Source organism: Urocitellus parryii, chromosome 1 (assembly GCF_045843805.1).
Source record: "Urocitellus parryii isolate mUroPar1 chromosome 1, mUroPar1.hap1, whole genome shotgun sequence".
NCBI lineage: Eukaryota > Metazoa > Chordata > Mammalia > Rodentia > Sciuridae > Urocitellus > Urocitellus parryii.
In genome coordinates, this window is record NC_135531.1 from 140,334,737 (window position 1) to 140,350,839 (window position 16,103).

Below are 16,103 nucleotides of genomic sequence, written 5' to 3' on the forward strand. Positions count from 1 at the left end.
GAAATACATGAAAATATATTTACTAAAGCTAATTTCACTGAAGAGATTTGAATAGGACACAATAAACATCTGGCAATTGAAATGGGCTTGTGCTTTTGCCTGTAGAAGGAAAATGCCTTAGCTTCTCATCTGGGGATCCCATTTCCTCCTGAATCCTAACTGTGATGAACTGGAGTTGAAAGCAAGCTCTTAAAGTTCACACGGACTAGGCTGTTCTCTCTCTCAAAGATAGAGCACTTGTCTAACATACACAAGGCCCGTGTTTGATTTCCAGCATTGCACAGAAAAAACAAAAAAAAAACACGTCCAAATAGACTGCTGAAGACATTTATCAACTAATACCAATTCTCTTGATAGAAAAAAATACAGTGTGGATTGAATTTCTTGCAATAGTTCCCAACTTTGCATCCCTTCTCTTCCCATGCTGACACTATCAGTTTGCTCTCAGCAGTTAAGTTTGGCCATGTCCTGTGCATGTGCCCTGTTTGATGGATAGCACCTTCCTCCATTTACCTGGCTCTCCTCTCTGCTCAACAGTAATAATGCCTCATCATTCATGGAATAGTTCTTGAGTGGAAAATGTGAGGATATGCATATAAAATGGTAAAAGTAATAAATCACTATGGGTAAATAAACTTTTTTAGATATATAGTGTATTCTGAAATTCATATACATAATTTTCAGTTAATACCTGAGAACATAAAATATATTCTCCAATGAACACAATTTTGAAACTTAGGTTCATCTAAAAGCCTATTTAATAGGAACTGCATTAGAAATACCACATTTAGCTGCACATGCAGGGTACACACATACATATGTGTGTGCATGATCACATGTGCTTATATACATAAGGAAACAGAAAACAATGCTGTACTAATAGGTGCTAGAAATGAAAGTGGATAAATAAAATTTATTCAAAATGATATTTTTTAAAAATCCTGATTACAGGCACTTAAAGAAAAGTGGATTTAATTAGAGGAAGTGTAAGATGTAGATACCTTTCACAGACATGCTGAAGGAGATTTATGAACACTTAAAAGCATTTCAGAAATTTAGAGTTTGCATTTATAATCATACATTATTTGATTTCAGAACTTTGTTGAAATATGCCAATAACCATTAGCACTAGACTTTTTTATGTTGTGTTGAAGAATGATGAAATAGCAATGATGAGAGGGAGGCTTGTTTCCTAACACATTGATAATAAGCGGAAGAAGAAATCAAGACTTAAAATGCTAATCTAATAGCTACCGCTTATTGAGGGATTAATATAAACCAGATAAGTGGTTGCTTACACTCACTGCTAATGCTCCTGTTTGCTTATTTTTTTCTGGTAAACTTTGTCACAAAAAGAATAATATACATTTATTTTAAATGCACAAATCATGAATACAGTAGTCTTCCCTTAATCATGGAGAATATATTCCAGAACCCCCAGTGTATACCTAAAATTGTATATTACCAAACCCTATATATGTTTTTCCCTGTACATAAATATCTACAATAAAGTTTAAATTATAAATAAGAGATTGAGAGCAATAATAAAATATAATAATTATAATAACATGCTAAATAAAATTGTCAAAACTGGTACTCTTTGTTTTAATTATTTTATTGATTTTTAAAGAAATAAATGACAGTAGAATGCATTACATTTCTTATTACCCATATAGAGCACAATCTTTCGTGTATCCGGTTGTATATAAAGTATATTCACGCCAATTTGTGTCTTCATACATGTACTTTGGACAATGATGTCCATCACATTCCGCCATCCTTGCTAAGCCCCTGAGCTCTCTGTTCCCCTCCCACCCCTATGTCCTATCTAGAATTCCTCTTTTCCTCCCATGCTCCCCATCCCTACTCCACTATGAGTCAGTCATCTTACATCAGAGAAAACATTCGGCATTTGTTTTTTGGGGATTAGCTAAATTTGCTTAGCATTATCTTCTCCAACGCCACCAATTTACCTGCAAATGCCATGATTTTATTTTCTTTTATTGCTGAGTAACATTCTATTGTGTATTTATACCACATTTTTTTTATCCATTCATCCACTGAAGGACATCTAGGTTGGTTCCACAGTTTAGCTATTGTGAATTGTGCTGCTATAAACATTGATGTGGCTGTGTCCCTATAATATGCTGTTTTTAAGTCCTTTGGGTATAGACCAAGGAGAAGGATAGCTGGGTCAAATGGTGGTTCCATTCCTAGTTTTCCAAGGAATCTCCATACTGCTTTTTATATTGGCTGCACCAATTTTCAGTCCCACCAGCAGTGTATGAGTGTACCTTTTTCCCCACATCCTCACCAACACTTACTGTTGTTTGTCTTTATAATAGCTGCCATTCTGACTGGAGTGAGATGATATCTTAGAGTAGTTTTGATTTACATTTCTCTAATTGCTAGAGATAATGAACATTTTTTCATATATTTGTTCATTGATTGTATATCACCTTCTGAGAAGTGTCTGTTCAGGTCCTTGACTCATTTATTGATAGGTTTATTTATTTATTTTTTTTTTGGTGTTCAGCTTTTTGAGTTCTTTATATTCTCTAGAGATTAGTGCTTTATCTGATATTTGAGGAGAAAAATTTACTCCCAAGATGTAGACCCTCTATTCACCTCACAGATTGTTTCTTTTGCTGAGAGAAACTTTTCAGATTGAATCAATCCCATTTATTGCTTCTTGATTTTAATTCTTGTGCTATAGAAGTCTTATTAAGGAAGTTGGGGCCTAATCCCACATGATGGAAATTAGGGCCTACTTTTTCTTCTATTAGGACTAATTCCTAGGTCCTTGATCCACTTTAAGTTTTGTGCATGGTGAGAGACAGAGGTTTAATTTCATTTTGTTACATATGTATTTCCATTTTACCAACACCATTGGTTGAAGAAGCCATCTTTTCTCCAGTGCATGTTTTTGGCACTGTTGTCTAATATAAGATAATTGTAGTTTAGTAGGTTAGTCTCTGTGTCATTTATTCTGTACCATTGGTCTACCAGTCTGTTTTGGTGTCAATACCATGCTGTTTTTGCTACTATTGCTCTGTAGTATTGTTTAAGGTCTGGTATAGTGATGCCACCTGCTTTATTCTTCTTGCTAAGGATTGCTTTAGCTATTCTGGGTCTCTTATTTTTCCAGATAAATTTCATGATTGCTTGTTCTATTTATATGAGGAATGTCATTGGGATTTTGATCATAATTGCATTAAATCTGCATAGTGCTTTTGGTAGTATGGTCATTTTGATAATATTAATTCTGCCTATCCAAGAGCAAGGTAGATCTTTTCATCTTCTAAAGTCTTTTTTTATTTCTTTCTTTAGGGTTCTGTAGTTTTCATTGTATAGATCTTTCACCTCTTTCATTAAGTTGATTGCCAACTATCTTTTTTTTTTTTTGAGGCTGTTGTAAATGGGGTAGTTTTCCTCATTTCCCTCTCAGAGGATTTGCCACTGATATACAGAAATGCCCTTGATTTATGGGTGTTGATTTTATATCCTGCTACTTTGCTGAATTCATTTACTAGTTCTAGAAGTTTTCTGGTAGACTTTTTTGGGTCTTCTAGGTATAGAATCATAGCATCAATAAACAGTGCTATATTAACTTCTTGTTTTCCTATATGTATCCCTTTCATTTCTTTCGTCTGTCTAATTGCTCTGGCCAGTGTTTCAAGAACTATGTAAAATAGAAGTGGTGAAAGATGGCATCCATGTCTTATTCCAGATTTTAGAGGGAATGCCTTCAATTTTTCTCCATTTAGAATGATGTTGGCTTGGGGCTTAGTGTAGATAGCCTTTATGATGTTAAGATATGTTCCTGTTATCCCTAGTTTTTCTAGTGTTTTGAACATGAAGCATGCTGTATTCTGTCAAAAGTACTGCTACTCTTAGTATTTGGGGGCTATCATTAAATAAAACAAGGGTTACCTGAATACAAGCACTACTATTCCACACCAGTTGATCTGATAAACAAGGTAACCACTAAATGAATGGGTAGCATATACAGTGTGGATACTCTGGAAAAAGAAATGATTCACATCCCAGGAAGAACAGCAGGAGATTTTACCACCACTCAGAACAGTGTGATTTAAAACTTACAGAGTTTTATTTCCAGAATTATTATTAATATTTTCAAGTTACATTGACAATGGTAACTGACATGATGAAGGGTAAAACCATGGAAAAGGGGGGACTGCTCTATTTACCTTGATACACTTTTATAACTTGAACACATATGCCTAATGTATGATTGGCATCCTGATCAACCAACGAAAAATCACCAAGGGAACCTTCCCATGTGTGCCCGTCTTAGCTGGAACCTCCTTCAAATGAAAAAAATCACTGTTCTGATTTCTAATCTAGAGTAATTTCACTTGGTTTTGAATATTATATAAATATATTGTATATAAAACCTTGGGTCCAGTTTGTTTTGCCAGGTGTATCTGCTAGTTATCCATGTATTTCATGACATTATAGTTTATTTTTACAGCTACAGAAATCTACCTTTTTGATGAAGTGCTTCCCAAGTCTTTTTTTCTTATTTTTAAAATTTACTTACTGATGTATAAATTTATTTAAATAATCTGGGTGTAAATGTGTATTCCTACATACGATTATATATTCTGTATTTATATAAATCATATATAAATGATTATGTTTTTTTTCATGCCATGGCTTTTACTTTCACTTTGCTACTAGTATCTTTCAGTAAACAGAAATTGTATATTTTTATTAGTTTTTAATTTTCATTTCATTATATTTCATTGTAGGTACCACTTAATTAAAATTCGCTTTTATCTATACTTTGTAGTTTTTACTTTGCTATATTTAAGAAGTTTGTTTCTACCACAAATTCACAAATATAAATTGCTGTTACCCACACAGTATTGCTTGCTTATTTATTCATGTATTTACCTTTAGCCATCAATCTAGAATTGATGTTTTTGGGCGTGGTACCAAGTTAAGAGATATTTTTTCATACGAGTACTTTTTTATATTGCTGATTTGACACATTGCCCCAAAGTCGGTGGCTTAAAACAACACACACTAATTATCTTATCATTGTCTAGGTTAGAAGTCTGACAGAGATGTCACCCAGCTAAGGTGAGGTTGTTGACTGGGCTGCGTTACCGTTTCTTGCCTTTTCCAGCTACAGGTGCTGCTACTTTGTCCAGACCAGCAACAGTGGGTTGAGGTCTGTTATCAGGTCCCTCTTCCATAATTGCTTCTTCTGACCCCGACCTCCTCTTCTTTCCCCTCTACTTCTCAGGACTGTTGTGATTATAGTAGGTCTACCTAGCATTCAGGATATTCTCCCTCTTTAAAGCTCATTAACAATCCAATTAAATCCTCAGTGTCAATTCCCCTTTGCTGTATGCAGTGAAAGATTCTCAGATTCTGAGGCTTAGAGCAGGAACATTTTAGGGGCAGCCTACACTGCCCATTGCTAGCTTACAGTCCATTTGCATTATGCAGGAATATGCAAAGAGACCACTTGAACAAATTAAGCTCCTCAAATTTTACATTTTGTTCCAGTGGTCTCTTTGCACATTCTTGTGTTCATATATTAATTTATAAATAACAAATTTACTTAGTAGTTAGGTCTTCCAATTTCATTTTTCAAGATTTTCTCGAATTTTTTTTGTTATTCACCTATATGACATTTCAAATCAGATTATATGTATTGACAGATTCATATTATTTCAAATTGCATTGAAACTCACTTTAATTTCATTGGGGGAGAACTGACTTCTATGATATCGATTTTTTTTCCATTAAATATGCAGCATGGTATCATCCTAAAATGAGAGAGCCAGAGTAACATTTCCCATTTCTTTCAATAATGCTTATTTTCTGTACAGAGGTCATTGACAGATATTTTTAGATAACTATAAATGTTTATGTAATTTTTATATTTATGGTTATTCTGCCTGAGTAAATAAAGATGTTTTTTTCTTATCTAAATCTTTTACCCTTTTCCATATTGTATTGCCCCAAAGTCCAGCAAAACTGTTGAACAGAAGTAATGATAATAGATCTGTTTCACTTTTGACTCCAGAAAAAAAGCTTTAATTATTTCAACATGAGGTAGACTAAATTCTGTAATTAATTTTACAGGGCACTTACTCAGGGAGGGTAAATATTGTCTATATTTTGACAGACAGAGGATGAGAAACACAGAAATGATAAACAATGAATTTTATAAAATAGATTCTCTATTTCTATTGTGACAATCATATAATATTTTTCTTTATTCTTTTAACGAGGTCATTTACAATGATTTTCAAAAGTTAAATTTTATATTTTTGGACATAGCAACTGTAATCTCTGTATTATATTTCTGTATTATGGGATTCACCAATTTAAACATATAGTTCAGAGGATTTTCTTCTGTTACATAATCATCACCCCTACCTGACTCTAGAACTTTTCTATTAACTCATACTTATTAGCAGCCATTTCCCATTCCTCACACTTGGCAAACACAAATTTACTTTCCATGATATTCAAATAAGTGGAAGCCTAGATGTGGCCTTTGGTGCCCAGCTGCAATCACTTAACTGTAATATTTTCAAGGTTCATCGATGTTGCATCATATAAAGGTATTTCACTTCTCCTTTTTTATTTTATTTTTTTATTCTAATGTGTTATATTTGGCAACAGAATGCATTACAATTCATATTACACATATAGAGCACAATTTTTTTGTATCTCTGGTTGTATATACAGTATATTCATACCATTCATGTATTCATACATGTACTTAGGGTAATGATGTACATCTCATTCCACCATCATTCCTATCTCCATGCCCCTTCCCTTCCCTTCCCTTTGCCTTATCTAGAGTTTGTCTAATCCTCCCATGCTCCCCCTCCTATCCCCACTATGAATCAGCCTCCTTATATCAGAGAAAACATTCATCATTTGGATTTCTGGGATTCGCTAATTTTACTTAGCATTATATTCTCCAACTCCATCCATTTACCTGCAAATGCCATGATTTTATTCTCTTTTATTGCTGAGTAATAGTCCATTGTGTATACACACCACATTTTCTTTATCCATTCATCTACTAAAGGGCATCTAGGTTGGTTCCACAGTTTAGCTATTGTGAATTGTGCTGCTGTAAACATTGATGTGGCTGTTTTCCTGTAGCATGCTGTTTTAATGTCCTTTAAGTATAGATAAAGGATTTTTTTGGGATAGCTGGGTCAAATGGTGGTTCCAATTCCCAGCTTTCCAAGGAATCACCATTCTGCTTTCCATATTGGCTACACCAATTTGCAGTTCTACCAGCAAAGTATGAGTGTGCCATTTTCCCCACATCCTTGCCAACTCATACTGTTGTTTGTGTTCTTAATATCTATCATTCTGACTAGAGTGAGATGAGATCTTAGAGTAGTTTTGATTTGCATTTCTCTAATTAAAGGAGATATTGAACATTTTTTCATATATTTCTTGATTGATTGTATATCACCTTCTGAGAGGTGTCTGTTCATTTCGTTGGCCCATGTATTGATTGGATTATTATTATTATTTTTTTTTTTTGGTGTTTAGCTTTTTAGGGTCTTTATATACCCTAAAGTTTATTGCTCTATCTGATGTGCAAGTGGTAAAACTGTGCTCCCAAGATGTAGGCTCTCTATTCACCTCACAGATTGTTTCTTTTACTGAGAAGAAGCTTTTTAGTTTGAATCCATCTCATTTATTGACTCTTGGTTGAAATTCTTGCACTATAGGAGTCTTATTAAGGAAGTTGGGGCTTAATCTGACATAATGGAGATTTGGGCCTACTTTTTCTTCTATTAAGCACAGTGTCTCTGATTTAATTCCTAGGTCCTTGATACACATTGAGTTGCATTTTGTGAATGGTGAGAGACAAGGATTTAATATCATTTTGTTGCATATGGATTTCCAGTTTCCCAGCATCATTTGTTGAAGAGGCTTTCTTTTCTCCAATGTATGTTTTTGGCACCTTTGTCAAGCATAAGATAACTGTAATTATGTAGGGTAGTCTCTGTGTCCTCCCTTCTGTACCATTAGTCTACCAGTCTATTTTGGTGCCAATACCATGCTGTTTTTGTTAGTATTGTTCTGAAGTATAGTTAAGGTCTGATATAGTGATGCCACCTGCTTCAATCTTCTTGCTAAGGATTGCTCTGGCTATTCTGGGTCTCTTATTTTTCCACATACATTTCATGACTGCTTTTTCTACTTCTATGAGGAAAGCCACTGGGAATTTGATTGGAATTGTATTAAATCCATACAGTGCTTTTGGTAGTATGGTCATTTTGACAATATTAATTCTGCCTATCCAAAACAAGGTAGATATTTCCATCTTCTAAGGTCTTATTTAATTTCTTCCATTAACATTCTGTAATTTTTGTTGTAGAGTTCTTTCACCTCTTTAAGTTAATGGCCAAGCACTTTAATTTTTTAGAGGCTATTGGAAATGGGGTAGCTTTCCTCTTTTGCTTTCAGAGGATTTGTCACTGATATGCAGAAATTCCTTTGATTTATGGGTGTTGATTTTGTATCATGCTGCTTTGCTGAATTCATTCACTAGTTTGAGAAGTTTTCTGGTGAAGTTTTTTTGGTCTTCTAGGAATAGAATCATATCATTGGAAATAATGCTAATTTGAGTTCTTCTTTTCCTATCCATGTCTCTTTAATTTCTTCTGTCTGTCTAATTGCTCTGGCCAGTGTTTCAAAGGAATTATGTTAAGTAGAAGTGGTCAAAGAAGGCATCCCTGTCTTTTTTCCAGTTTTTAGAGGGAATGCTTTTAATTTTTATTCAATTAGAATGATATTTGCCTGAGTCTTAGCATAAATAGGTTTATGGTGTTGAGATATGTTCTTGTTATTCCTAGTTTTTCTTGTTTTCTAAACAAGAATGGGTGCTATTTTTTTCAACTGTTTTTTCTGCATCAATTGAGATGATCTTATGATTCATATCTTTAAGTTTATTATTGTGATGAATTTCGTCTATTAATTTCCATATGTTGAGCCAGCCTTGCCTCTCTGGGATGAACTCAACTTGATCATGGTGCACTCTCTTTTTGATATGCTTTGTATTTGATATACCAGAATTTTACTGAGAATTTTTATATCTATGTTTATTAGAGATATTGGTCAGAAGTTTTCTTTTCTTTTTTTTTTTTTTTTGGTATGTCTTTGCCTGGTTTTGGAATCAGGGTGATATTGGCCTCATAGAATCAGTTTGGAAGTTCTACTTCTTTTTCAATTTTACAAAATAATTTGTAGAGTATATGTATTAGTTCTTCTTTAAAGGTCTTGTAGAACTCAGCTATGTATCCATCTGGTCCTAGGCTTTTCTTGGTTGGTAGGCATCTGATGACATTCTTCTATTTCTTTGCTTGAAATTGATCAGTTTAAATTGTGTATATCATCCTGATTCAATTTGGGTAACTCATATGCCTCTAGAAATTTGTCAAGGCCTTCCATATTCTCTATTTTATTAGAGTACAAGTTTTCAAAAGAATCTAACCATCTTCTGTATTTCTATAGTGTCTGTTGTGATATTTCCTTTTTAACCACATGTGTTAGTGATTGGAGTTTTTTCTCTCCTTCTATTTGTTAGCATGGGTAAGGGTTTGTTAATTTTATTTATTTTTCAAGGAACCAACTTTTTGTTCTGTCAGTTTTTTTCAATTATTTGTTTTGTTTCAATTTCACTGATTTCAGCTCTGATTTTAATTATTTCTTCTACTGCTTTTGTTGTTTATTGGTTCTTCTTTTTCTAGGACTTTGAGACATAATGTTAGGTCATTTATTTGTTGACATTTTCTTCTTTTAATGAATGAACTCCATGCAATGTACTTTCCCCTTAGTACTGCCTTCATAGTGTCCAAGAGATTTTTGATATGTTGTATAGGTATTGTCATTTATCTCTAATTTTTTTAATCTCCTCCCTGATGTCTTTTGCAACCCATTGTTCATTCAGTAGTATATTATTTAGTCTCCAGGAATTGGAGTAGTTTTTATTTTTTATCTTATCATTGATTTCTAATTTCATTCCATTATGATCTGATAGAATGAAGGTTAGTATCTCTACTTTTTTGTATTTGTGAAGAGTTCCTTTATGGCATAATATATGGTCTATTTTAGAGAAGGATCCGTGTGCTGTTGAGAAGAAAGTTTATTCGCTTGCTGAAGGATTAAATATTCTATATATGTCAGTTAAATCTAAGTTAGTGATTGCATTATTGAGTTCTATAGTTTCTTTGTTCAGCTTTTGTTTGGAAGATTTATCCAGTGGTGAAAGATGTGTGTTAAAGTCACTCAGAATTATTGTGGTCAATTTTACTCTTGAAATTGAGAAGAGTTTGTTTGATGAACATAGATGCTCCATTGTTTGGAGCATATATATTCATAAGTGTTATGTCTTGTTGGTGTATGATTTCCTTGAGAAGTATGAAATGTCCTTCTTTGTCCCTTTTGAATAACTTTAGCTTAAAGTCTACCTTATTTGATACAATAATGGAAACCCCTGCTTGTTTCTGCAGTCCATGTGAATGGTATAATTTTACCCAAGCTTTCATCTTTAGTCTCTGTATGTCTTTTCCTATGAGATGAGTCTCTTGGAGGTAGCATATTGATGGAGTATGGCACCCACCAGTCCCATTGGGAGAATGCACCTCAAGGATCTCCTTTGGGATCTGCTCCTATGATGTGGGCACCAGGTCTTATATCCTCATCTCACCTGTAGACCTCACAGTTCCTGCCCTCTAAACTAGTCTCTAAAGTGTATCTCCCTCACCCTCTCCCCTTCTACTTCCTAATCAGAAACCTTTATCTCTGGGGGTCTTGGGTATTGCATCCTGGTGGCTGCACCCCATCGAAGAAGGCTGTTTTGTATTGGGAAGTCACCTTGTTGAGTTAGCAGCTTCTGGGGGTTGGGGAGAAATAGAAAACTATGAGTATCTGGCTATATGATGTTCCAAACTGGTAGTTGCTCCAACTAAAGATGGTGATGGAGGTGACTGAAGATGGAGGCTGCTGCTTTCAGTGATGGAGTATCAGGTCGGGTGGTGGAGCCCAGGCAATGCCCTTGTGCGATGGGTTCAGAGATGAGCCCTGTGGCGTGCAGTATTTCAGCTGTCAGCTTTCTTCAGAGCCTGCAATATCCCCAGGTGCAGGCAGGCTATTGCAAGTAGGGGATGGAGGTGCCTGGGAGAGCACCACGTGAGTAGATGGAGGTCCACATGGTAGTGGTGGCCGGAGTTCCTGTGCATGGGTAACTGTTGAGTGTCCTTTGTGGGAGCCATGGCTGGCAATTCTGTACTGGTGCTGATGCTGTGGTTCTGCTAAGGCACCACGAGACCTGCGTGGGCTAGTATTCAGGAGTTGGGAGTCCTTTACTAACGCTGAGGCCCTGGGGCCCCCTGTGGCATGGCCCCATGATTCCTGCAAGGGATCAGCCATGGAGGTGTCCTCTATAACTTTCAGCAAAGCAGTATTCCTACTAGTTGAGACCCGGGTCACGGAGGGACACAGAATGCTGCCTCCCTCTAACCCGCCATCTTTCACTTCTCCTTTTTAAGCTTGGATAATGTTCCACTATATACATATCCACATTTGTTTATCTATACATAAGTTTATAGAAATTTGGGTTGTCTCACTGTTGAATCATTACTTATAAGGCTGCTATATAGACATATATAATGCTTGCATGTGCATACTTACATTGTCTTGGGCATATGCCTAAGGACTAAAATCCTGGATCATTTGGTAATTCCACATTTACCTTTTTGAGGAACTGCCAAATTATTTACACCATGGTCGCACCTTTTTACATTCCCACCAACCATGTCTGAGCATTACAATTTCTCCATGTTCTCATCAACTATTTTTATTGCCTGTCTTCCTGATTAAAACAATCCTAGTGGATGTGACTTCTTATTTGCATTACCCTAATGATTAATGGTATTGAGGATACGTTGTATTTGCTCATTGGTGGTTAATATGCCTTCTCAGAAGAAAACTTGTATCATTTGCCTATGTTTAAACTGGATTATCTGCCTTTTATTATTAATTTGGAAGAATTCTATATGTATTCTAATACAAGTCCCTAATCAAATACATGATTTGCACATCCTTTGATGCTCAAAAGTTTTACATTTTGATGAAGTTGAATAGGTCTAAGATTTCTTTTCCTTTTACTATAATACATTACCTGTTGTCGAGTCCACAAACAGAATCATACAGACTTATATCTATGTTTCCTATAAAGAATTTTATATGAATATCTTTCATATTTTAAGTCTTTAAATCATTTTGAGCTATATTTTGAGATACTATGAGGCAAGACTCCAAATTTTTTAGTGTGTGGATATAAAGCTTTCTAGGACCATTTGTGGGAAAGACTATTATTTCCCCCAATAAATGATCCTTCTCAAAATTCCATTGACCGTGGATCACTGGGTTTATTTCCTATTGTGTATTTTATTACATTGGTCTATAAATCTATCCTTATGTCAGTAATACACTATCTTGATTACCACAGCCTTGCAGGAGTTTTAAAATCAGGTTACATGAGTTCTTTTTGTTCCTTATAAATCTTATTTTTGACTATTCAAGGCTACTTGTATTTCTATATTAATTCTATGATGATCTTATTTAATATTTAATTCTGAGGAAATTAGTTAGAAATATGGTCAGGGTTGCATGGAATCTGTATCTGCATGTCAGTTTGGGGTGTAATGCTGTTTCAACAACATTAATTCTTCTTATCCATGAACAGGGAATACCCATTTACTTAAATCTGGCTCAATTTCTTTCAGTGATTCTTGTAAGTTTTAGTTCATAAGTACTGCATTTGTTTTTAAAATGTGTATTTTTTATGATATGATTATGAACACAGTTGTTTTCTCAATTTACTTTTAATTGTTCATTTTTAGTGTATAGTATAAAACTAATTTTGAGAGAGTAACATTGGCAAGATGGTTGAGCAGGTGGTCTCCCACTTGTATTCATTCACAACAATAATCCAACAGCTGTTCATAGACAAGGGTGTCCCAGTGACAGCTTTGGAATCCAGGTTGCAAGTTACAAAACCCTAAAGGAGCAGCCTAAGACCAAGGATAACTTCTTTGAGAGGGTAAGTCTCTTCCATAGCAACAGGCTAATCTACTTTAGCCTCAGCTATAGGCCTGCCCTGGAAATAGTCTTGTTACCCATGTGAACCCTGCCACAATCCCATTTGGCCTAGATTCTACCAGGAATTTCCACCAAGGGACCTGGTAAGAGACACGTCTGACCGTGATTAGATAACAGGTCCATTATCCTTGGTCTTGGTTTTAGACTCTGATGTATCCAACCCAGGTCCAGGCTCTTTTAGCTGTGGTCTTGGTGCAGTTCTGCCTTCCTAAGATCCAGCAGAAAAGAAATTCATCCATCCATGCTCCAGAGGCAAATCTGCCAATCTCACTCTGAGTGTGGGTCCAGAAAATAGCACCTCTTGCTGTGGAGTCTGGCAAGAGACACTCTTCCATACCATCAAAGGACAGTAGGATGATCAAGATCCTTATGTAGACCCTGAAAAGGTCTATGACTCAGATCTTCCAATATTCTTTGCAGCATGAGGTCATAATTTCCTGCCAAGGAATCTGGCATGAAGCATCCCCATCCACAAACCTAGAGGCAGACCTGCAGTTGTTAGTCCTAGCTGTGTACCCAGAAGGACTCAATGACTGAATTGAGAAAACAACTGTGTTTATAATCATGTCATAAAGAAATAAAACCCTATTGGCCATGGTTCAACATCAGTTCTGTCTGTCTAGTGATCCAGCAGGATCACATTCATCTGATACCCAGGAAGAGATAACACTCTCAGTTTACCCAGCTGTGGACTCTGCAGTAGATTCTTGTCCCAATGCCAGTCCTACTGACCAAAGTCTTGCAGAGACTAGGCAGAATCCACACATGCCCAAGCCATTGTTAATACACCCACCCATCACAGATCCCACTGCAGACCCAGCAGAAACCATAATACCTAGCTTCAATAAAATTCAATCCCAGGGCTGGGGATGTGGCTCAAGTGGTAGCACGCTCACCTGGCATGTGTGTGGCCCGGGTTTGATCCTCAGCACCACATACAAAGATGTTGTGTCCGCCAAAAACTAAAAAAATAAATATTAAAATTCTCTCTCTCTCTCTCTCTCTCTCTCTCTCTCTCTCTCTCTCTAGAAAAAAAAAATCAATCCCATAGTCAATTTCAACTGCCCACTAGCCTGACAGGACAAGGTTGTTACCAACATAAGACAATCTGTAATAAGTGAAGGAGATGTTTGTGCCTTCAAATGTAAAAGTACCAATACAAGACAATGCCATTCACAAAGAATCAAGTAATTGTGATAGCACCAAAAGAAACTAATAATGCTTCATCAACCAACCCCAAATATCTGAATATCAATTATATGATAAATAATTCAAAATAATCATTTTAATGAAGTTGAATGAGATGCAGATAAACCCACCTAGGCAATCAAAATCAGAAAAATAATGCATCAAAAAATGAGAAGTTTAATAAAAACTAAAATTTAATAAAAACTAAAGATTTACCAAATTCTAGAGTTGAATAATACATTTTCAGAAATGAAAATCTTAATAAGGAGTCTATACAACACACTGAATTATAAAGAAGAAAGAAATAGTGAACATAAAGAAAAGTCATTAGAAAGTATTGAGTTGAGGAACTAAATAAAAAGAAAATGACAAAGTATATAGAAAGCATACAAAACCTATGGGAGCCACCTAAATAATGAATATACACAATAGGAGAGTCTCATAAAGGGGAATAAAAGAAAAGGTAGAAAGCTCATTTGAAGAAAAAAAAATGGCTGGAAACTTTCAAAATTTGGGGACGGATATTGCTATCTAGACTAATGAATTCATATATTCCTGTATAAGATCAATCCAAAGAATACCCTGACATTTTATTATTGAATTGTCAAAAGTTAGAACAAAGAATTTTGAGAGGTGTCAGAGAAAAATGACTCACCACATATTAGGAAACATCAAAAGGTCTATCAGAGACTCTCTCTGCAAAAGTCTTGCAAGTCAGAAGAAAGTTGGGTGATATCTTGAAAGTACTGAAAGAAAAGACCTGTCAACCAAGAATACTATACTTAGCAAAACTATCCTTCATAAATGGACAGAAAGAGTTATTTCCAGACAGATGGAAGCTGAGGGAATAATACAAACCTACTAGGCCTAGGTTTCAAGAAAGTCTGCAAGAACGTATAAAACTCATTGATAAAGTAAATATGCTTCCAAATTCAAAATACTATAATGTTCTAATGTTGGTACCCAAAACACTTTCAACTGTAGTATAAAAGTTAAAAAAATGAACAAAAACTGTAGGTACAATAATTTTTTTATATATACACAATAAAATGATGCAAAGTACAACATTAAATACATGCAATGTAGAAGAAGGTATAAGTATAGAATTTTGGGATGCAATTGCAGTTAAGTTCACCAGCTTGAGATAGACTATCATAACTAAAGGATGTTTTATGTAAATTGCCCAGGCTTAACACAAAGGAAAAAAAACAATAGATACACACAAAGAGAATGAAATCAAATGATACAACTACAAATAATCAACCAATCATAACAACAAACCCACAAGAAAGAAAGGAACTACAAAAATAATAAGTAATAAAATAATAATAATAATTAGTAAAATAAAATAATTGCAATCGTGAGTTATTACTTACCAAAAATTACTTTCAATGTAAATAGATTAAATTCTACAGACACAGAATAAATAAACAATAGCAACAACAACAAATAGGAAAGAAAAAACAGAAGTTCTAACAATATACTGCTCACAAGATACTCACGTGAGCCTGAAGGACCAACATAGGCTGCAAGTCAAATGATGGAAAGGTTCTCCATGAAAATGGAAGTGAAAGGAGAGAAGACACAATTATATTCATATTAGACAAAATAGACAGTCAACATCTTTCAAGAAAAAAGATCCACTGGATATGTAGCTCAAAGATAAAGCACTTGTCTAGCATGTGCAAGGCTCTGGGTTCTACTTCTAGTACTGAAAGAAAGAGAGTTTG